Consider the following 24109-nt stretch of genomic DNA (forward strand, 5'->3'; position numbering starts at 1 on the left):
GCGCGATTCAGTTCAGATGAGACAAAAGTTTTGCATCGCCCTCACTCACATCGCGCAGCGTCAAGAGCGACCGCGATGGAGGAATTTTGTCACGTCTTAAGGCCCGGGTCTCCTATTTACGCCGTACATCGCGTCCAGCGTCACGCCGTAGGCCGCGTCACCTTGCTCACTATAGAAATGTACTGATGCGGTCTCCCTCACATGCCGACGTTGGCGCGTAGACGCCGTAGGTAGGCCGTAGGACGTTGATCGAAACGTTTACGTCGAAGTCGGACGCCGCATATAGCATAAAATAGGAGACCCAGGCCTAAATGCGCCCCGTGCTAGCCCTTCTGGAAGCGTGTACGCGTTTAGGCGATACGTCCAACTTTGTACTTATATTTTACAGATAAAAAAAACATTTATTTGCAAAAAAATTAAGTAAAAATTTTGACTTAGGCACAACAATTATAAAAGTTACATTTAAAGCGTACTAGGTATATCTGATCTTGATACTTGTATCTTATATTCTTACTGTACTTTTAAATGCCGTTTACTGTTGTATACCATAATGTGTTCAAATAAAAAATACAACACCCGCGGTCATTATACTGTAAGTATAATATCATTCATATCTCCTTACTTCATTATGCTGACTGGAGGGTGCAAAATGCCGAAGCTATAAATTTCCCGGCCCATTCCAGGAGGTGGAAAAGTGTGTTAATTCCCGTTTTTCTCCCGGCAACTGTTTTCAGTTGAAATTAGTCCGTTGCAGCCGTTTAATTCTGAATTCACTTTGTTGTTCCGCCATTTTGAAGTTCTACTTTGTACGCTGTAAAATAAAAGTTTCAGTGCACCACGTTGTTTTAAGTGCATGTAATTTTAGATTATGGCTAAATAAATCATTTTGTTGCTTCATATCTAGGTAAGTACCTACTTATTACATACTTGTTCACGAAGTGCTAGGTTTGATTCCCAGTATTTCCTTGCATAAACAGCGAGCGGTGGTAGCTCAGTCGGGTAAGCGCCCACTTCTCACGCCAGAGATGAGGGTTCGATCCCGGCGCTGACATGTACCAATGAGTTCTTTTAACTTAAGTACAATGTATACCATCGCTCCTACGGTTAAGGAAAAAATCGTGAGGAAACCTGCATATCTAGATCTAGCACATCTAGATATGTGAACCCAACCCACCAACCCGCAGTGGACCAGCGTGGTGGGGAAATGGTCCAAGCTTAGGAAGGCAGTTTAGACCTTGGGGATATGCACAAAGGTTCCATTCGAGAGGGCTAGGTGCTTACACACCCACAGAGAATAGAATAGAATAGAATTTCATAAACAGCTTTCAGACGAAAGCCCGACTTAAGCAATCAATAACAACAGAACTTTAGCTAAACATGGTATTAACGCAACTGGTGATTTGATTGAGCACAGTTCAATAAATTTTGTAACGCTATAAACCAAGGTGAGACAGAGACAAAACATATTGTTTCAGTTAGAACAACAGAGAGAGCTCACCCCTCAAATAGATGCCCCTATTCTGTAATTGATGGTCGCCCTAAATTGAATCGGCTCGAGTAATGAAATGGTTTACCTAATTAGTTGTCCTCGTGGGTTCATGACATGATGGTTACTGTCAGATTTTTGTGTCGGTTCTAGTTTATTTGTATCTCTTGTAAGAAAGAAAGAAAGAAAATGTACCTACTTTTTCTTTGTTGACCACATTGGGTAATTGTGCTGAAAGTCTACATAGGCTCACTTGAAATGCCTGTCTGAATCTACAGGATATTCATAGAAAATATATTCATGCTACGCTACTTTTGGTCTACGCTACTCTACTACATGTATGATAATATATTCCATGGTGAAAATTCCTAGATCTAATTAATTTAATAAAATTAGTCAATTTATAGTCTGATGATGATAATGTTTACCGTATTCACATTAATGTTGGAAAATATTACTTTCTAGTTCAGCATTTAATAATAAAGGTAAATACTTTTAAAATTTAAAACTGAAATTAATTTTCAGAACCCGCACAGGTAGCGGCTCCGTATAATTTATATCCAACAACTTCACCAGTTTCAGAAAGTTGAAAAGCACTTGAAGGCGATTTATTAGAGACACTTTTCCATTTCAATATTTCCTTTTATTGATACACTCACAAAATGCCGACACAAAATAACCAAAATTTAATACAATATGACAATATACACTGCCGGGCAATGAAAAAGTTCCACTCACAAAATTCCGACGACAATCGACCCCAATTTTTTCAAAGATTTAATTTAAAATTGCAACGAAATATTACCAATTTTAGTTGGTAATATTCTGGCGAAAAGTGGGTGCAGCAATGCACCTCTGCCTACCCCGCAAGGGAGTACATTAGTACAAGGCGTGAGTGCGTGTTTTTTTTTGGTAATATCCTGATGCTGTGATAAATGTACTTCAATGTTGCAGAAGACGGCATTAAGTTAGCCTTTTCCGTTTAGAAGTAATTTAGTGCTTTTCTGAGTGGAACCTTTTCATTGCCCGTGAGTGTAATACAATATGTAATTAATTAAAACTTTAACACAATACCTATTTACGTTTTTAGTTTGTAATATTCTGCACTGTTAAATGTTCTTTAATATTGCAGACGGCGTCATTAAGCTAATAATTTCCGATTAGGAGTAATCTGGTGATTTTTGTCACTGGAACTTTTTCATTGTGCGTGAGTGTGTTCGGCAGTGAACGTTGAGTCGCGAATGTTTGCCGGAATGTCCGCGAGTCATTGCGCCGCGTTGTGGCTGCATGTCTCTGCTCCGACTTGGCCAGAAAGCAGAAAGCTTTTGCAGTTTAATACTTCATTCTGATCCAGTAATACTCAGTAAGTTCAACTTTAGTGTTTTACAAATGAAAAACCACAAGATAATTATCTATGTGACTGAAAAAATAGGCAGAAAATCAATGAAAGTCTAATTTTGACTTAGTTTACTTATGGTTTGTCATTTCTACAACACACTGGATATCTAGCACTGGAAAATAATTAAGTATAATTTTCTTTCTATTTTGATTTATTTACACACAATACTACATAACCAATAACAGTAGTTACATAGCTTATACATATACTAACAGTCTCACAATATGCAGGAGTAATGTATATGGAAAACTGGGTGCTTCTGAACGAATATTAAGTATGTCGCTGTTTTGGCTGCTTTGACCGCCTGAAAATAAAAAGAAAGATGAAGATATTTATTTATATTTAGGTAGTAACAATAATGTTCGTTACAGTAGAGGTGTGTTATATTGGCTATAAAGTGTGTTGCACAAAGGGTATACTAAGCCGAAAGAGGGTGACTCAGATCGTCATTCTGAACAACTTTTTTTGTACGAGTTTTGGAAATTCGCGAAAAAAAATATGGGTTTCCCATAGTAAAAAGTCAAGTGACTAGTTAACAAAGTTTCTATGAAAAATATTTTTTTATTTTCATGAATTTTCAAAACTCGTAGAACAAAAGTTGTTCAGAAGTCATTCTGCGCTTAGTTTTATAGTACAAAAAAAACATAATAGATAATCCCCGAAGGGGTAGGCAGAGGTGACTTGTAATCGAACGACCCGCTTTTAGCTGTACAATAATTTGCACTCACGTAGGTAAAAGTTCGGGAGCCGTATCGCCGTACACATCTAAAATCTAAATGTGCACGTTTCTCATGATGTTTTCTTTCACATGGTATGATTAAACTTATATTCCTTAATTTAAAAGAATTAATTCTTAGGTCCATGCCAGGATTTAAACAATGAGAGGACAAGGCCTTATCCGTTACACCAGCACAGCTCTAAATTAATTAAATAATTAACAATGGGAGCAGGATTGCCTAGGTCTAGCCGCCACGTACCGCGCCTAGACTAATGCAATTTCCTTTACACAGTCCATCACAATATTCACAATATGTCCACGTCCGTCCGTCCGTCACGAAATGACATCACCTACATTTTGATTACCGAACATAAAATCATATCATCCAATCCCGCCGCTGGAAATGCCACTTTAACAGACGGTGTTGAAGTCCAATTTGCAGTGTGTCGGGCGTTTTACGTGATACGAATTAAATGGACGTACAACCGAACGGATGACGCATTCGCAAGGTCGTTAGTTGTATTGTTTTGTGGCTGGTTTTATAATTTGTGACAGTTGTTCAAGAAAATCTCCATTTTTATTCAGAAACTATGGTGTCCCTAATTATTAATTATGTGTGAGGAAGTCTGAGGACAGAATGACTATTTATATACTATGGGACTAAGAATAAATAATAAAGCTCTCATATTTTTCATGGAAACAAATCCGTACTACATTTTCTCGTATTGATTAAAACGTAAGACAAAGAGATTACATAAAGAAGTACTTTGCAAAACTAAAAAAAAAGAGTTAAACTTAATTTACTTGTAGCGTAGTAAACCAAAAGTGGTTCAGAATGATCTCCAAGTCATCCTCTTTGAGTAAAATACTAAAATGTACAATATACCTTCGTACTGAATAATCAATTATTTATTTATTTATTTTTAATTCTTTATGTAATGAGACACAAATGCACAAAAAGTACCTACTTAGGTATAAACCCTTCGTAATCTTTCTACTACTTGAGAGGTAACAAGCGAATAAGCCGACAATAGTGTTGACCTCATAAGGCCGCGAATATTCCATAAAAAAGCTATTTCTCCTAACGACTGATATGCAAACACGCCGCCACCTCCCGTCGCTTCGACAGTTATTATGACATCATTATTGCAACGAGACATATACGTAGAGTAGGGTAGAGTAGACTAGCTCTATCAGTGGGTCCCTACAATACAGGTAGGGTAACGTAACGTACCTTGGGACGCTTGTACCTCGGGACATTGATTGTATTTTTAAAACCGGCTAAATAAACACATTAAAATTCTACCCTAGGCATAGTATTTTACTCGCTTGGCAAAACTAGTGAGTCTCGTGATCATACCAGCATCGAGTGTGTGGTGAAGACAATATGAAGTTTTTTGGAGTCAAAAGTAGCTTTTGTATAGTTTTTTGTGTTGCTTTATCTCATTGAGGCATGCTCAAAATAAAGACATGGATGTCACGTATAACTTTTCAGTTATTTAATTTTATGACATGGCAATTATCTGAAAGATTCCTATTAATTAAAAATAAAGATATTTAAATTTTGGTTAAATATTGCTTTTTTGTACCTTGGGACACGATTAAATTTGTACCTTGGGACACTGTTTCCTATGGCTTTGTACTATGGAAAATGCAAACATCTAAATAACGCCTTATATCTCTGTTCTTATTAGTGCCAGAGTGAAACTAGACAGAAGCGAGATGCAGTAAATCAATAAGAACAGAGATATAAGGCGTTATTTAGAAGTTTGCATTTTCCATAGTACAAAGCTATAGGAAACAGTGTCCCAAGGTACAAACGTGTAACGTACCTTGGGTCAAAACAAGCATTTTTATTTTTATCTTAATTTAAAAAAATCTGGCCACACTAAAGCTTTAGCACAAATACTAGTGATAATAGATTATATACCCTACCGAATAAAGAAAATTTCACATTAATATCTTAGTTGTACGCTGCGATAGCTTCATTCAAAGTTGGGGTAGTCGAAAATGTCCCTAGGTACGTTACGTTACCCTACACTAGGACATTGAGATTGAGGATTATGGTGAACCATTTTCATTTATTCTGGGAAATACTAAAATAACCTTCAAAATTTGTTTCAATTTCGATCTATAGAATGGCGGAGATATCGGTGAACATACATACATAAATATTTAAAAAAATATACACACAGAATCAGATGTATTGAAATCATCCTCCTTTTTTCGAACTCGGTTAAAAAGGAGGGTAGGATTTTCAATAACTACTTAAGAAAACTTATTTACTCGAAATCGCAAGCTACGTCGATTATTAGCTATCAGTACGGGTAGCTCTGGAAAACATTTGAAAATTCATGAAAAAATATGAGTCACCCCTTTCTGCTCTCTATACCATTTTTGCAACACCCTGTTGCTACACAGAACGATCGATGTCTCCCACTACATTATCTCTACACTACCTATTACTGAAGGGGACTTTTATGGCCCTATACAGCCGTGTTTTTAGATCCATTCCAGTGTCATTGAGGGATTTCCGAGGGCGTGCCGTAATGAAACGGCAAATATGGGCGAATTCCACAGCTAGATGGACAGTTCCGAGGTGATATCGTGGTGAATGGACTCGTTTTATGGTCAGTTTGTTGTATTATTGTGGCTGGGGTAGTTGGCTTTTTTCTAAGAATGCACAGAAATTGTGGAAATGAAATGCAAAGTTTGAAAAATTATGACCTTCACCTGAATAATCCAGAAAAGGCGATTGCGATAATATACTTAGTGATAAAACTAAAACACAAATTACCTATTGTACATATACTTAAATGGATTTTTGTTATTATTATTTTGCAGCTATACACTTAAATATACAAATACATTTTCTACACTTAATTCTATTTATTCATACGTCATCATATACACTTTATTCAAAAGCAAAAACGCAGTATCTTATACTTAAAGAAAATGGAATGATTAACATAAAAGTAAAAGTAGCTTGAAAAACAAATCCAAGACAAGTGCGGAGTAAAAAGTGTGAAATCTTCAATAAACAGTTTTTCTTCATCTTTATATTTTCTTAATCTCGTCGAGAAGTTGGCACTAACACACCTGAAAGTTTGCTCACCTAGTCCAACACAGGTTAGAGCAAAAAGTTCAGGCCCATCAGTGTACCAAACTGTGTTCTTTCTTCAGGATTCAGGAGATTCATTTCTTCAGCCGTATCTTCTGAATTGTACTTCAGTTCTTCAGTATCTTCTGAAGTTACCCTTCTATGTATTTTAAAGTTAGTTGATTGAAATTTAGCGATATAACATAATAATAATTATGACGTCTACAATTTGTGTGCTCGTAGTACTTAAATAGTTTAAAAGACTAGAAGCAAAAGAATATAGCTGTGTTAACCTCATTATTCATTAAATACATTACACACTTTTTAAGTTAATGACAAAGCTACAAGATATAAATCTACAACAAAACCTCTGTGATGATTGAAAACATAAACAAACACACGTTAAAAGATAAAATAAAACTACAAATCACATGTCGCTACAACTACAACAGTGATAAGAATCTAACATTCACAGACAGGTCACACCACTATTGCTCTATCAACAAATTGTCAAATGTCAAACAAATATGGCGGGGGGTGGAATGGGGCGAAAGGACCCGCCATCTGACAGCTGTCAATTAAATGGCGGAAAAACGTATTCTGATAAATTGCGTTCTGCCCTGTATGTCTAGAAAAGTCTTGTTATAAATTACATGGTTGCTTCAAGTCCTTTAAGTATGTAAATTAAATAAATTATTATAATATAATATATTATTATGCAGAAAATAAGCTATACATACAAATACTTTACATAAAATTAATGAAGTTAGTTTGTTTTCAGATAGCAAAAAAACTTTTCAAGTTGACTTTTTTCATTCGTCTATTATTTAGATTAAACATGAATTTCCTTGGACACTGGACAATTTATCGTAGTTTGCCACGTCATTCGATCGTTATCCTCGTTTTAGTTATGTTATTACAAGCACACAGCTTAAATGGTCTCCATTACTGAAATGGGCCGCCACTATCCATCCATCTTCTTTCAGTGGACTCGATATGTCTTTATTTTTTCGTCGTAATCTAAGGGCAATATAACGAGCACATTCTTGGTCTTTGTAAATTATGATATTAGATTAAGCTAGCATTTGATGCAGGTTAATGAGGTATCTGTTGAAAGACCAATGACTGTTCGATGGGAAATCATAGCGTTGGGAACCCACCAGTCCACTGGTCTATCCACTTAAGACCATTATTAGCTGATGGTATCCGGATAAGGTACACCCAACCAGAAAGTTGTAGCACTCCTTACGTGAAGCCAGCAGTAGATGATGTTGCTTATAACGGCAATTAATCTTTGCACTTGATTATCAATAAATCTAATGAGTCATATAACTTGACCATTAGCATCGTTTAGCAAGTAAACACCACTGTCTGTGTCTGGTACAACAGACCACGCCCACTTCTATATACTCGCGTGTCCACTCACTCGCTGCGTGACTACAACTTAATTCAATTAGCCAATATAGTTTCATTCCAATTTCATCCACTTACGGTATCGAATGTCTGATGGATATCTTCGCTGTATTGAGCGGCCTCCATGGTGCAATTAGTATTAGTTAAGGGTTTATTGAGCAAACTACTCTATGCTAGAACAGGGAAAATGGATAAAATATCCAAATATAATGTAAAAATTGCAAATGGATTGACGAAAAAAATTACTTTCATGTTTACTGTAAGGATTTTTATTAAGTTTTCTGTGTTAGAAATCGTCATGGTTTACCAGAAACATAATAATGGTACCTACAATCGGATTTTAAAATGCGCGAATATTGGTGCCGAGCTTACAAAATGCAAATATTTCTTCGTTTTGTTGCGGGTTCATCAGATGCCCCGGAACTCAGAATAAGTACTAAAGCATTGGATCATAATCTTACTGCGCCGTTCTTTTGTTACTCGGGTATTCCTTTCCTTTCACAAATGTTTATATTTTTAGAATACCTCTTGTGAAGAAATGAATATCAGTTGTATCTTGAGGAAGCGTTTATGTACGTAGGTAAGCAAATTGGTATTTAAGTGTGCGAAAAGTTTTGAAGTACCTACTATATTTCTTATTTATGGCTCTAAATGCAGACTTTATAAGTTCTGTTACGAATCTGCATTTCGGAGGTAGATTTCGTCTCGTAATATTTTTTTCAGTTTCAGTTTCAATGTATTTATTAATCATAAAAAACACAATACAATTAAATTTAGACTGTAGGGCAATTTATTGTAGGTGTTGTGTTGTACTTCAGTTGTAAAAATTAAGGAAGATAAATTGTGACACAGCTCAACATTTCCATCTCGAGTGCTCGGACCCTCCACACAGTGAGTGAAACATTAAAATGTCTTGCAGAAAGTGCCTGTTAACCTATTTTTCACTGCTGCTTTACACTCACGTCGTAGATCGTAAAATAAATTATGAAAACTGCCGATGTTAAATAGATAGCTTTCTTTAATTAGGTAGGTACCTAGTACACGTTGAAATGAATAATCTGTAGCAACAAAAAATATCGAGTAACTATAACTAACCTAAAAAGTACTTAGGTATTTATTATTTAAAATTTAAAAAAAGTTAAAATCTATCTTTTTATTTCATTAGGCTTGTATTTTAGTAAGAATTTGTATAAATAAAATTGTAAATTTATCTCGATTAATGCATTAATATACCTACTTAACTACGTTTACGCCTCCATCAATCATTCAATAGTCATTCATACATCCATAGGTTGTCTGGAAGAGCTTTTAGCTATATAACCGGCTATTTTACAATGTAAAAAAAAAAAACACAATGTTAATTTGTGAGATATATAATGTTGTGTTAATTAATCAACTATTTATTGTACAAGTTATGTGAGGTATACGTTGTGCATTTTTTAAATACATTTATAAGTATTGCTTTGTCTTGTAGAAATATTAATTAAGATGATGATAAATAGAAAAGTGTTCAAATCAAAAAGGTCAATTTCATATTCCCTCTTCCTAGGTAAAAAGATGAAAGGTAAAGGTAATTGGGGCACTAAATCTACAAACAATTTAAAAGTTTGGACAGACGAAAGCCAGACCTGTGCCTCGCGCGGCAGAGGTCGTTACTCAATGGATGGGCCATTCCCAAATGATCATTGAAACTGAAAAATATATCTGAAAGACTGGACATGAAATTATATTCGGTATCTAGTGTCGATGACAGGTTCAATATCGACGAAGATAAACTACTTTAATCGCGTTCCACCAATCACAGCGCCGCCGCATTATTGAGGGCGACTCGCGATATTGTGACATTTATCTATGTAGATAGCAAACCCGTGTAGCGGCCGCTGGGCGTAAGCTCTTTAGTGGAGAAAAATTTCTATAAACATTAAAGCTGCTCCCTGAATCTATGACAGTTAGTGACTGGATGAGGAAGACCAAGGACAGAGTATTGTTGGACATTTGTCCTCAAACTGATGCTTTATACTCTTTATATTTTTTTTTCATCGTATACCTAAAAGTGTAACAATTTTCATAAGTGTCAATATTTTACAAACTGCTCTCCGTACGGTAAAACATTCTTTGTAAATTTATAGGTAGGTATTAATTATTTTTTCAAGTAATATTTTTTAATGGATCCATGTCTTTATCAGAATACATACGAGTATTATAATTTGATGGATGCGAAATAGCCAACATTATCCGGTGTTATGGAAGGCGAGTCGCAGCGGCGCGGCCCGATCGGACTCGCATTAAAATATTTTTAGACATTCAAGATGAATACTTTTTGGCAGAACCTCAACTCGTGGTGGACGGGCAGGGATCAGACATCGACGGCTTGTTTGTTTTTAATTAATAATTTCCGTCCTATCTGCTGCGTTGCGGAAAACTTTCAGTGAGTATGCACTTTTGCGGGGAAAATTTAGAGTTTACCATTGCATGGTTGGTTTATATGTTACTCTACGATTGCTTTTTTTAATTTTATAAAATACTTATAGTATTTTGATAATTTTTATTAAAATTTTATATGTATATCACTCTTAAATATTATTAAAATGACAAATTGACGCGCGCCTCATAATAAGAGTTATAATTTTCACTAAGGTTTCTGTGGAGTTGTTTCGCAAATCTATACCTACTTGATAATATATTATTATAAATATTATCTATTTCTTTATTTTAAGCATGAGAATGTTGTAAATTAGGTTTCGTAAAAACTGATGTTCCATGTTTGTCATATTATTTTTAAACCGTTTCAAACATTACGAACTTTAAAACAGGATTGCTTGTCCAGACAGAAACTTGCATAATTAGAAGCCCAGCGTCTGTCAATCAAAATGAATTTTCTCAATTATAAATTCTTCTTAAAATAGCCGGTCAGCTTCCTGCACCGCGTCTGCTTTCGCTCAGAAACTTGGAATCAAAGAGATCGCTTTTAGCACAAAGCTCCGGATCTCTGCCAAAAATCTACTGCGGGCAATATGTTCAGATTGAAATATTGCTGATCAGTTTTATAGGGAGCCCTTCCATATTTTATTATTGTTGGTCATAGAGTTTTGAACCGTCAGTGAAACCCTACTACTTTGACTATTGACTTTGCATTTATAGAGTCATCGCACCTTGTAACCGTTCAATTCTGGACCATGGATATAGAAATGATAATGATATATCTATTGCATACTTAATGCAAAAACTGCATCATAACTAAGTATCTACAGAAACCTGCTAAATATCTGTTCTGTATATGAAGCTAATGGTGTAGTTTGACTTTACAAAGCAACGTTAAAAAGTGAAAAATAATATCGCTTTTCCAGCCTTTCAACTTTCCAGCGTTCCAATAAAGATAGCGGCTCACATTCCGAATTTAAAACTCCCAAGATCTCATGCCATAGATAATGTAGACCAATAAAATTCAGAGACGGCTAGGATTGCATCCGTCTTCCAACCATTTCCCTCAGGCCACTGCCATTCAGGGATTGAACAAACCAAACCAGCACAGAGACCCCGGGATTCAATAAAGAGCCACGATATCACCGGTCTAGTTAAAATGGATGCTGGTAGGCAATAACCAGGTAGGAAGATACCCGGTTTGAAGTGAAGGTGTAAGGGGTGGGATACCAATTTGTTTTGGTTGGTGAATCGTGAAGAGACGTTGCACATTCGCAATGTTGTGGATTTGAATTCCGAACGTCAGTTTAGTTGATCGGGAATTCGATTGGCTGTTCGCATCAATAGGCTGCTCCGATTGTGTTTTGTTTTTATTTATAACGCTTTTGGCCGTTGAGCTTTTATCTGAATAGTGCTTCTTTTACTTAGGGTCTGTTTCACAACGTCTGGATAATGACTACCTACCTGTAGGTTAAAAGACATGCTGTCACTCTCGTTTCGTGCACTTTTCAGTAATTTTGCTTTAGATAGTCTGTCTTTTATCCCAAAGGTAGCCAATATCCAGAAATTGTGAAACAAGTCCTTATATTAGAATGCTTCATTGTTAACGTTACAGGTGACTATGATATTATTGTGATTTATGTTTGGTATAAATTAAAATTATTTCATAACTACAACCTAAATTGACACCATACAAATCTATACTCTCCGTGCTGTCGGGTTTCCTTCAATTCAACCTACAGATTCAGTACAGTAAGGGGCAGAAAAACCTGACCCCCCTCAGATACATTGTAACTATGAGAGGGGGGTCAGGTTTATCTGCACCTGACCGTACCAGAAAGAGATTTTCTTTTTGCAATTTACTCAAATAAAAACAATGCCATCATAATAATTTGTCAAAGAACCCCTTAATGTCTCTCGGAAGGGTCTCGTAAACGTGGAAGGATCTCTAAAAGTGGCTACGTTGCAGAATTTAAGCTGCAATTTCCGAGCTCAAAATAAGGAATACCTCAAGAAGCCTTATATTAATGAAAAATCCTTCAAAAACCCTTAAACCCGTTGCTTAAAACGAACATAAAAACATTTGGTACTTGATAAACTTACATAATGGTTTTTCATGACTTATTTTGTAAGAAGACCTGTTTAATATTTAGATTTATTTTTAAATACTTACTATGAGTAGTTTAAGTGTATTATTAATGCAAAATTCAACCTTTTCAGTAGAATATTTCGATTTTCTTGGCATGATGTTTTATTTTGCTTCCTTTGCGTGTTGTAAGTCGCAGAAAAGTGAGGTTATTTTTTCTAGACTGCGCCAAAAAGCGAGTAAGTACCTAATGTTTTTGAGTGTTTTAATTGCGCGTTTTATTTCAATCTCCTTGTGTGAGTATAAGTATTTTTTTTCTATTGTAAAGTCTCTGCCTCATGTAGGTCTATCCTCATTATGTGCACATGTCGTTATATACCTCATATAGGCTAAGAAGTTCCTTGTTCATGTACGTACTATCACCATAAACTTATAATTTCATGATACCTTGCAATCTACTTTCATAGATTCTCGATTATATATTTTTGTGCGTAATTGTATATATAACCTAGCTAATGTATTTTTTTTTGTCTTTTGAGCTATGATAATGATGAGCTTAATATTTTTAAGTAATTAGACATTGTACAAGTAGCCTGGAATAAAGGTTCGAAATTGACTGCTAATATTGGATACATTTTAAAAGTTATAAAAGCTGCAAAAGTTACAAAAAGCTCCATAGCCCATACTCGGATAAGGTTCAAAAGGATGTTCGAAGGTTTTTGATCTTAGTTACTTTCTCCAATCCGTATTGACCCCTAGGATTCGGTTATAATCTATGGTTTGAGTTTCTATTTTGAATATGAATTTTTAATTTACCTACACTATTTTTTATACTTGTGATAACAGGTAAACGGCAACGAACAAAAGGCTTGGCTGTCAAAGTTAAGAGTTCCCAGGCCTGACTTTTACCACTATTTATAAGGCAATCCTCACAAAAATGAAGGTAATACTTAACAACTTTATAAAAAAAGACAATGTACAGTAAAGGGCAGAAAGACCTGACCCCTCTCAGAAACATTGTTACTATGAGAGGGGGGTCAGGTCTCTCTGCACCTGACCGTACCTACTTGTAATTATGATGGATCAAACTCGAGGCCCAACGGGGAACAGTATTATTTAACTGAGTTATTCTTTCGAGCAACTAACCCTTCCGCTTGGAGTAGCTCAAGTGATTTTAGGGTCATCTTAATCGGGTCAACGATCCTTCCTCCTTACGAGAATAGTTTGCACAAAACTCTTTGCAACTTTTGCTGCTGTAAAGTTGGTATTTTAGGGTTACGATGTTTATCTTGAAAGACACAAGTATAATAAGTATCGGAAGTATTTAACTAGAAAGTAATGCATAAAGCAGCGCTATAGCAACGTTTGGTAAGGGCAGAACAGTAGGTATAATTACTGACAAATATAACAGTGAACCAGATAAATCACGCAACACATTCTAAAACATACCTTCAATAAAATATGCTCTATTAAAAATACCTAGTCACGATGGCCAGTACGAAGCGAACAAACGTTAATTAGAAAGATTCGTTTCAAATTGAACGCATTTGAAACTGGGCCAGCTACTTGACTCGGGCACCTCACCTACGCAACAATTGAACATCTTCAACCAGCTCTAATCACCAGCCTGACTCACCCAGTTAGCACCCCGCCGCCATTAACACGAATTAACGCCTAACCCGCGAACACGAAAAGAAAAATCTATTCCATTTTCAAACTCAGAAGTTGATTCGCCGGAAGCACGTGTGGCACTGGCCGAATGGAAAAGAACACCTTCTTTTTAAACGCAACTGTCAGGATGCGCGCGCACCGGCCATAGACAATAAAGAGGCTAACCTAACCCTTAGAATAATAACGGCCCCGTGCTAACCCCATAAACTATCCCCCATTGTCATTAGGGAAAGGGCGCGACGCGATCTTTGTAAACATTTCTTTATTTCTCTCTCGTTTGCGCGATCACCTGTTTATTCTAGAGTTTTACGAGTATCTTTGGTTTTTAGGAGCCTTTACGGGGCACGCTAATAATGTGGATTGCGTTATGGGGTCGCCATTAGACCTGTGTGGGGCGCGCCCTGTTCCTAGGTAAATGTTAAGGCAATAGGTGAGTTTATCGTTTATCGCCGTAATAGGAGGGCCGGGCTGGGCGAGGTAGATGGATGTGCTGATAAAGGCGCTGATTTAACAGGGCGGTAAAATTAGGCGAGCGAATTTGGCTGGCATTTCGCGTACCCTTTTAAATATTGAAGCGCGGAGGTGTGACGGCGGCAACATGGCGGCGACACGCGGCGTGTTGCGCGCTCGCTTGTGAAAAGGTTACGCGTTACGCGGGTCATCGCAGCGACGTAAATTGGCAAATGAGAGGCGGGTTTTTTTGTCATTTTTTTATTGTTTACTCTCGGGTAAGTTAAGGTGGTAAATTGGGTTTTTTGGGGACGTTACCCTTTTTTCGTAGCAATTGTTTATGTTTATGGTCACACTTTTTAAGGGGTAGCCATAATATTATTATATGAGTAGGAGAAATACGAGTATGATAATATTGATATTATAATTTTCCTCGGTACTCGGTACCCTCCTGATACCTTATGTTATGACCAATTTACCAAACACTATTTATTTATAAATTTAAGTTACTAGTAATTAGGTGCCAAGTAGGAACCCGTATATAGGTAAAATCTAGTAGGAGTAAGTACATAGGTACTCACATAATTTTAAGTAAAGTTTTTGCTTTATGTAGGTACGTGACAACAAAAACCTTTAAAAGATGACCAAAAACCCTTTTAAGTATTTTACTTTTCTTACTCGTATGCACCACTTGTCTGCTTAGACTGTCTAAATCACAAAATGTACCTGAAATAAAAAAAAAAAAACATTAAGTAAGGATACACGTGTACGATAAAAAATAAACATATTTAATTAGTAATTATTACTTTCTTCTTAATGTGTTAGTTTAAAACAATGACAATTTTATTAATGTATGATAAATGATAAAAGAGAGCTTTAGGGTGCTTTTCCACCAGAGATGTGCTATGCAGCTATGCTGCGAAGATGTGATATCTACGCTACGAAAATATGTGACCGTTTCCACCAATACTACGCTAGGTAGCTGTGCGAGGAAGATGCGCTACGAAGATGCGCCGCCGCAAAGTAGCTGTGCGAGAAAGATGCGCATTTGCTTCCACGATGGCATGTCTACTTTCAGTGAAAAACGCGGGCATACTGTAGGTCTGCTCTGCACATACATAGCTACACCACTCGCGATGGTCCATAGCACATATCCATAGCACGCATCCATAGCACACATCCATAGCACGCATCATTCCATACAAAAAACATATCTTAGTTGAATCCGTTTCCACCAGTGCTAAGCTATGTGCACCAATTAATATGATTGGTGGATATCCAACGCATCCATAGCATCGTAGCATAGCACATCTCTGGTGGAAAAGCACCCTTAAGCTTTCTCCTGCATGCTTCGCTAAAGGTTATTCATTGAGAATTATGTGTCAAAAATAGCCTAGCATGACGTGTTATTATGTAAAAAAAATAGTGAAAAATCACAAACGACAATAAATTAGGACTCTAAGTACATAATTCTAAACAAAATATAGATCTATCTGTTCTGACAAGGATAATCGGACAAGGAAAGTGAAAACTAAATGTCCATTCATAAAATTCAATAACACATGCAGAGGCATCGAACTACTGCATTATGTGAAGTATGAAACCACAAGGATAAATACATAAAACATGTACATAGAGGTACCGTAATGTCACTCGTCCATTCATTTATGTACAGGAAAATGTGTAGGTATTACTTATAACCTAAGCAACGTTAAAACCCCCGAGATTCAACACTAAAAATCACATAACTCAAGAACTGATAAGCCACGATTTTGACAAAATGTCTAACTGCCAGTTTCAATACTCCAAATAGGTTTAGCCGTTGGGAAGCTACGCGACCACAGTCACATAAACACACACACAATTACACAGATACGAAAACACGTTAAACTTAAACTTTTTGTCGGGGGGGTTAAAACTACAATTTCTGGAAAGGATATTTTAATACACTTTATTGGCAATTACAATAATTGTATTATTAGGCAATTTTTGGATTCAAATTGATTTTGACACTAATTAGATTCGCGATAACTAATAAACATCAGAGTCGTGAGCACAAGTTTCGATCCTCCGTTAAAGTTGCGTATCGTCAACTGTCACTGTCAAAATGTAAGGCAAAGTTAGTTCCAAAAGTGACATTTGTTTTTTCCATATGTTAGGTGGAATTTCACCAAACGCTAAACGTATTTAGTAGCCTGTCATACGTCTGTCAGTTAGTACAAAATGTATTTAAAATTTGGTAAAAGTGACCCTTCGTGTAGATTCGAAAATAGTATCGAATCCTATGCTCGCGCCTCAGTACAGGGCCCCAGTACTATCCTTTCCTGTTTAAATTCAGTCCCGATGTTTTTTTTCCACCTGTGTAATTTGTGCAGTATCAAATAAAATACCTAGATAGGTATTCTTTTCTTTCTTTCCAATGTGATAGAGGGCGGTTCCTCCGCCACCATTTTGTTTGAAATCAGAACTATAAGCCGTTAGATTAATTCTATAGTTTCTGCAACCGACTGTTTAGGACTCACTTCGGAATTCGGATGCCCGCGGCTGTATCGTTTTCGATAATCATTTTAATTGCATGTTTATATTCAAGATGGATGTTTTCAAGTAGTCGTAACACATAATTAATTGTAACGAACGAATGTAATCTATTATTTCACACTGTCTATTTTATATCTTTCATATTTATATTACTGGTTAGGTTGTTTGGAACAAATTACTGTTAGTAATAAGACCGCCTTTTGTATTTTTTTAATTTATGCAATAAAAACTATTTGTTTTTGTATTGATGCTTGTAAAGTCTTTAACCAGTGCGTCCTGCCAGTGATGATGCCATTGAAAAGTTTTGTCTTTGTGCTCTGAGGAATGGCCGTTGTGACGAGGTTTATTTAGGACACCAATGATTAAATAATTTATGTACATACATAAACTAGTGCTAGTATAATTTAAGACTGTACACAAAGTTTTCATTTTTTTTTAGAATAGTTACTAATAAAAAAATATAAAATATTATATAGTTACTTTTTATTTTACAATCAGCATGGAATCCGCAAGCAATCCGTTAATGCTCTAGACAACGCTAAATTGGCCAAAGAAACGCAGAGCCTTAATTTCTGACACTGACGTGGTACGAGTTACTCTTCTTCACATATTTAGCGCTAAAAGTTCCAAAATAAAACTAAGTACCATTTTTCACTTGCTGCAAAGTTAGCATCGCACTCAAACACATTACACTAAACTTGTGGAGTGTTGTACAATGTACATGTTGTTTAACATATCATTAGTCCCGCAGACAGAGCATTTGTGAAGTTCTGTTTCGAAGTTACTGTATTGTAACTTATGTTTCAAAGTTTTACAAACAATTGCAAACTTCAGTGTTACAAAATTATAGAAAATTTTCCATAAAATAATTGGTGTTTTATTTATTTGGAAATAATACCGTACTGAATATACAGTTAATAACAAAAACAACGAAAACTATAGTTAATTAACCTCATTGAATAGCCAACTTATTAAACAACCTCTACACTGGTCACCCAAAAAAACCATAATGCACAAACCAGAGACAAACAAACACAGCCGAAGCCGTTCCAAATTAAAAAAAAAACACACGTCACGAAATTTGTCCCGCGTTCTTTTGAACAAAGAACACATAAATCAGAGAATTTCCAACCAGCGTCTGGTGACCCCTCGCGGCTTGCCTTACGTAGTTTAACTAGAAGAAAATGGTGTTGTACAAAGAAAAGTCGCGGGCCTAGTTATATTTGGAATATTTAAGGCGTGCTCCACATCTGTTCTGTTCTTTGTTTGCGCCGGGCAGTTCCCATCGCGTCTTGATTTATTTATTTTCCAATAGATTAGCGTCGTTAATTGAATTTGATAAAGTGCTTCGTAATTTATTTAATACTGTTTCCCACCGCCATTTGTAAAGTGAAATGTCTGTTTGTATTTCACGTCGTCTTTAATGAGGGGGGATTAGCAACGCTGCTCGCTAAACGGTTAATGGATGGTCATTTTGTCTGCATTGTTTATTTTGTTTTGTTGTTTTCAAAATGATGGTGATTATTTAACTTTTAATCAGACACCTTTAATAGGGTAGTGGCTTTGAGAGTATAGTGTTCTTCCTCTAGTCTGAGAGTGAACATACCTAATAAAGACAAGAGCTGGATTAGGTTTTTCAATGTAAAGTGACCAAATAAAATCGATATCTGCCTGTAGACCGTACGGGACGCATAGCTACACAGTATTTTGGAGAAGTTCCTATATAGGCTTTATTATTATCTCTTCATAATACTCGTAATTAATATAGGTAATGTTTCTTGAAACTCAAAATATGTCAAAAAAAAATTTTGTATTGCTTATATTCAAACACCCATTTAGGAATAAACCAATTGCTCTCTTATAAGTTGCATCATGGCGGCTTCTAAATACAAATTAGGATAATGTAACATGTACGTAACTCCTTTTATTTTAGCTTTAATTAGACAGTTGTCACTGAGACAAATCCTTGTGGATCCATGTTGGATTACGTAATATCCATGTTCAGAAGTTAAATGTTAAAACTGAAGCTGTATCTTTGATGCGAGTAATGTTCCATCGAAGTGGTTTATCGTGTGATATTTTCAACCATTATGTTTGTTTTAAACTCACGAGCAATTAAATAGTTCCTCTCAAAAAATGCCGACACCAAATCACCCCAATTTAATTTAACATTTAATTTAAAATTTGTACAAAATATTACCTTATTTTGTTGGTAATATCCTGATGCTCTGTTAAATGTACTTCAATGTTGCAGAAGGCATCATTATGCTAGCCTTTTCCGTAAAAGAGTAACTTTATGTTTTTTCTCAGTGGAACCTTTTCATTGCCCGTGAGTGTATTATGACATTACTAACTTATAGAATGAAGCTATTCGATCTTTATGGAACGTAATTTTTGTACTAAAGTAAGCGTCTCTATTCTATACATACTATTCTTTCTGAAGTGTTAATTCCTGAAAGTAGATCTTTCGAATGGAACCTTTCTGTAATTATTACAATTTTACAATTTTGCTGCTTTCTACGGTCATCTGCAGAGAAACCTGCGAAACCCCCCTCTCATACTAAGAATGCTACTGAGAGGGGTCAGATTTATCTGCCTTATACTACCTACTCGTACTATCGTGATTCGTGTCGTATATCTAGGTGTGTACTGTGCCTTTTAAATTTTAACGAAGATTGGTACAAAATAAGAAACTAAATGTACTTGTAGTTTCTGGATGCAATGGCTTGTATTTCGCCGCTCTAATCTTTCTCTTGATAATAATTTAGAAGAATTTAGAAGTTACATACCTAAGTTAGGTTAGGTTAGGTAACCTTACCTACACTATAAAAATAATATACTCACGTAATAATAAAATTATAAGGGCCACTTGCACAAACATTTAAATCTAGATGTAGTGTAAAATCTCGATTTAAGAAACGTCAATCCATATAAAATTTGACACTAAATCGAGATTTAACACTAAATCTAAATTTAATATGTTGGTGCAAGTGGTCATAAACGTTTAAAAAAAACTACTTACTTACTAAAAACAATGCACAATCAAGCAGCCTTATCGCTTAGATTAATCTCCTACATCCTTTACAAATTCTACTCTGTGTCAGTGCCAGCTATGAACGCATAGATACGAGGACTAGCTATACAACAGTGCAGCGATTATAAGATTCGAAACCTCCGTTAACGTTGCGTATCGTCAACTGTCACTGTCAAAATGTAAGGCAAATTTGTTAGTTCCAAAGGTGACATTTGTTTTTTCCATGTTAGGTGGAATTTCACCAAACGCTAAACTTATTTAGTGGCCTGTCATACGTCTGTCAGTTAGTACAAAATGTAGGTATTTAAAATTTGATTTAAGTAAATACCTTTTTATATACGTTTAGCGTTTGGTAAAAATGACCCTTAGTGTAGTTTCGAAAATAGTATCGAATCCTGTGATCGCTGCACAGGTCTTGGTATTCCATTCAACATGCAATGTTTTATTATTTATTCAAAATGCAACGCAAAAGCCTCGCTAGAGCTCAGAAGAAGGATGTATTAATTCACCATCGCGCCACGGCGCGTCCAGAAACCCCGTTACTCTGTGACGCAACGTTCCTCAGACAACAAAGAGATTTGCATACCATTTCCGAACTTAAATGGATCAACGCACGTGCGTCAGTGTTGACCAAACGAATTTAAACTTTACCCATGGATTATAAGGTTAGCTTTTTAATTTAACGCATTCCTTTCTGAGGAGTTAAGCTGGAAGAAATTGGGCAAAGGATTTTCAATCGTTTTAACAGGAAACAAGGGTGAGTTTTGAATTGGACTAAGAATGAATGCTCCTTTAAGAAAAATAAACTTAGTTGTGAATGAAGTCTTTGTGTGCTGTCTTGATAAAGGCGGGTATTTCTTGACCTCTCCGTGTAATGTAGACTTTTTTCTCTATTCAAATACATTCTCATCTCGCGTTGAATATTGTATGAATCCGAAACTGTGCCAAGATATTCGCATTTTTATGTTTTTTTCTTTGTTTACGGTTGGTACTTTATCTAAGTAGGTATTGTTGTTGCTAATGCCATTTAGTATTTCACTACCAATACTAACTGCCATTTTCAATAACTCTATCTAGGTACCGAATGACTGGTAGTTACTTTCATACGATTTTGACAGGTTGTAACTTTGGATGTGACAAAATAGTATGAAACTTTCATAATGAACGTAACTACCAGTCATCGGTAGATAGAGTTATTGAAACTGGCAGTTATTGGAATGAAAATATAACTCTTTTAATACTGCCTAACTAGCAACAATCATAAATAAATACTTACATAAGTAAATCATGTTTTTTTGAGAACTCGAGTTAAAGAAAAGAAAATTGTTTAATAAAGTTAAACAATTTTCTTTAATTAAGATTTAATTAAGTATTTAAGTATTTATAATTGTTTCTATGTTTCTAGTTAGGCAGGATTAAAAATGTTACATTTTCATTAAACTTGGCAAAATACTAACTGATGTTGCTACCTATTTGTAATATAAAAAAACAAATCAAGCACTACGGAACGATTGGTCGAAACTTTATTCGACCAACAATACATTTTCAGCGTATTTTAAACTTATTTAACCGTAATTTTTACTTAGCAAGCGTGTATCATGGCAGATTACCCAACTTCTTTATAACCTTAAGGACTGTGTCTGTGGCAGCCTAAATATGGACGCTATAAATTGTGATAAAACTGTGTGTGCCTTTTCTAAACGCATGTTTACTATCTGACATCACGGAGATAAGCGTGGGACACCCTGAGCCTTTGAACACTGCGGGCATTGTAGGTAACTCTATATAAAACTACATTATACGAAAAAAAAAACCTTTTCCATAGAAACTTTGTTGGTCACGTGACTTTTTTACTATGGAGAACGAATATTTTTTTTGCGAATTTCCAAAACTCGTAGAACAAAAGTTGTTCAGGATGACCTCCTGTGTCAACCCTTTCGGCTTAGCATACCCTTTTTGCAACACCCTGTATACAAAACAATATTATAAACTTGGTGTAGACTTGGATACTTTACGCAGACGAAATAGTTAACGTATTCTTACATACAAACCAACGCCTCTAGCGGTCGCTTTTATAAACCAAATGACAGAAGATGTATTCAGATTACGAAACTTACGAAAAATATTTAGATTTAGAAACTGACTTCATGAACATTAAAAAGCATTAAAAAGTAATAAATAATTTAATTTTGAGACCGCTTCAATGTGACAGTACAAACCCCCTTTGCTAATCAGATAGGTAAGTATATATTTTCAGTGTCTTAAGTCGGTTCAATATATTTTTTAATTAGCTTTATCTTGTGACACTACATAACACGAATATGAAAACCTTTCATCACATTAAAACCATAATAATCGTTCTAATGAATGTGTTTACATTTTCATTCAAAGAATACGTATTTATAATATTCTCTACATGTACTCGTACCTAATTACGATTAATCCCAACAACTGAGTTTATTCTGAACCGTGGATTATGTGGGTTTAAACGGGGTTTAAACTGTGACACTTTATGATACGGTTCCGTCGGATGCAAACAAGATTAAGTGTTTTGTGAGGTTATATTTACCAATTTCGTAGACTTCGTCAAATTATTGCGATGGCATGACATCATCATCTGTTAACAAAGACAAAAATTGGGTTACATTTTTGAAATGTTACTCCATGTTCTTATAGCTACCTATAGCGGTACTAGTTATTATTTTGTGCTATAGCTACTAATACCTTATTGAGTACATAATATTGGGGTATTTAGGGTATGTAGAGGTAGTATAGTCGGGTATCTCACTTATACTTTATACCCAACAACTCTCTCAGCACAAGCTTGCTTTTGTTGGGGTCCACCAACCCGCACTTGGCCAGCGAGGTGGTCTAGGCCTAAACCCTTCCTTCATTGGAAGGAGACCCGTGCCCCAGCAGTACGGATGTGACTGGTTGTGATGATGAGATATACTTACCTAGTAATGTTGTAAGGTTGTTATTTTCATGGTGATTAAACATAATATTGTGATGATGATTATTGGCCTTATTTTTAGTTTTATATAGTATAGCTGTACCCGCGAGCTTCGCTTCGCCTTAAAAAGTTTTTCCGTGGGAATTCCGGGATAAAAAGTAGCCTATGTTCTTTCCCAGAGTCTAAGACCATCTGTATACCAAATTTCATTCTATTCTAATCCGTTCAGTAGTTTTGGCGTGAAAGCGTAACAGACAGAATTACTATCGCATTTATAATATTAGTTAGGATGTAATTTTTCGATTTTGCATTCGCTGTTGATTTTCCGAATAAATTAAATGAAAATTATACATTACTGATCCTACTGCGGCTTCATCGTGATATAGCTGGAAATCTGGTAATACAATAAAAAATAGAGACATGAGTAAGTAATGCAACATTACTCATACAAAACTACTTGACGTCAATGTTTAGTTTATCTATGACTCAGGATAAATTTATTTCTCTACGCTACGGCTAGTTTTAAATCTAGAGCCATATTCGCCGAACATAGAGGTTTAAGTTAAGTAGGCTTATCTGTAGGGAACTGTTAAATTCAATTGTTTATAATTATTTTAGCAGACAAAATATCTACAGCTTCCACTATGTTATTGTATTTTAGACGTTTCCTTATGTCTGGTAAGTAAAGTTGGTTTTCCTTTGCAGTCATCACATATGTATGGGATTTCGAATTTCAAAAAACCAATAATATAATGTACAGAATACCTATATATAGCAAGTCAAATTAGACATCATCTGTTTCACAATGATTTGAAAAGGAAATAAAAATCTTGTTCTCTC

This window comes from Plutella xylostella, chromosome 27, assembly GCF_932276165.1.
Source record: "Plutella xylostella chromosome 27, ilPluXylo3.1, whole genome shotgun sequence".
Taxonomy (NCBI): domain Eukaryota; kingdom Metazoa; phylum Arthropoda; class Insecta; order Lepidoptera; family Plutellidae; genus Plutella; species Plutella xylostella.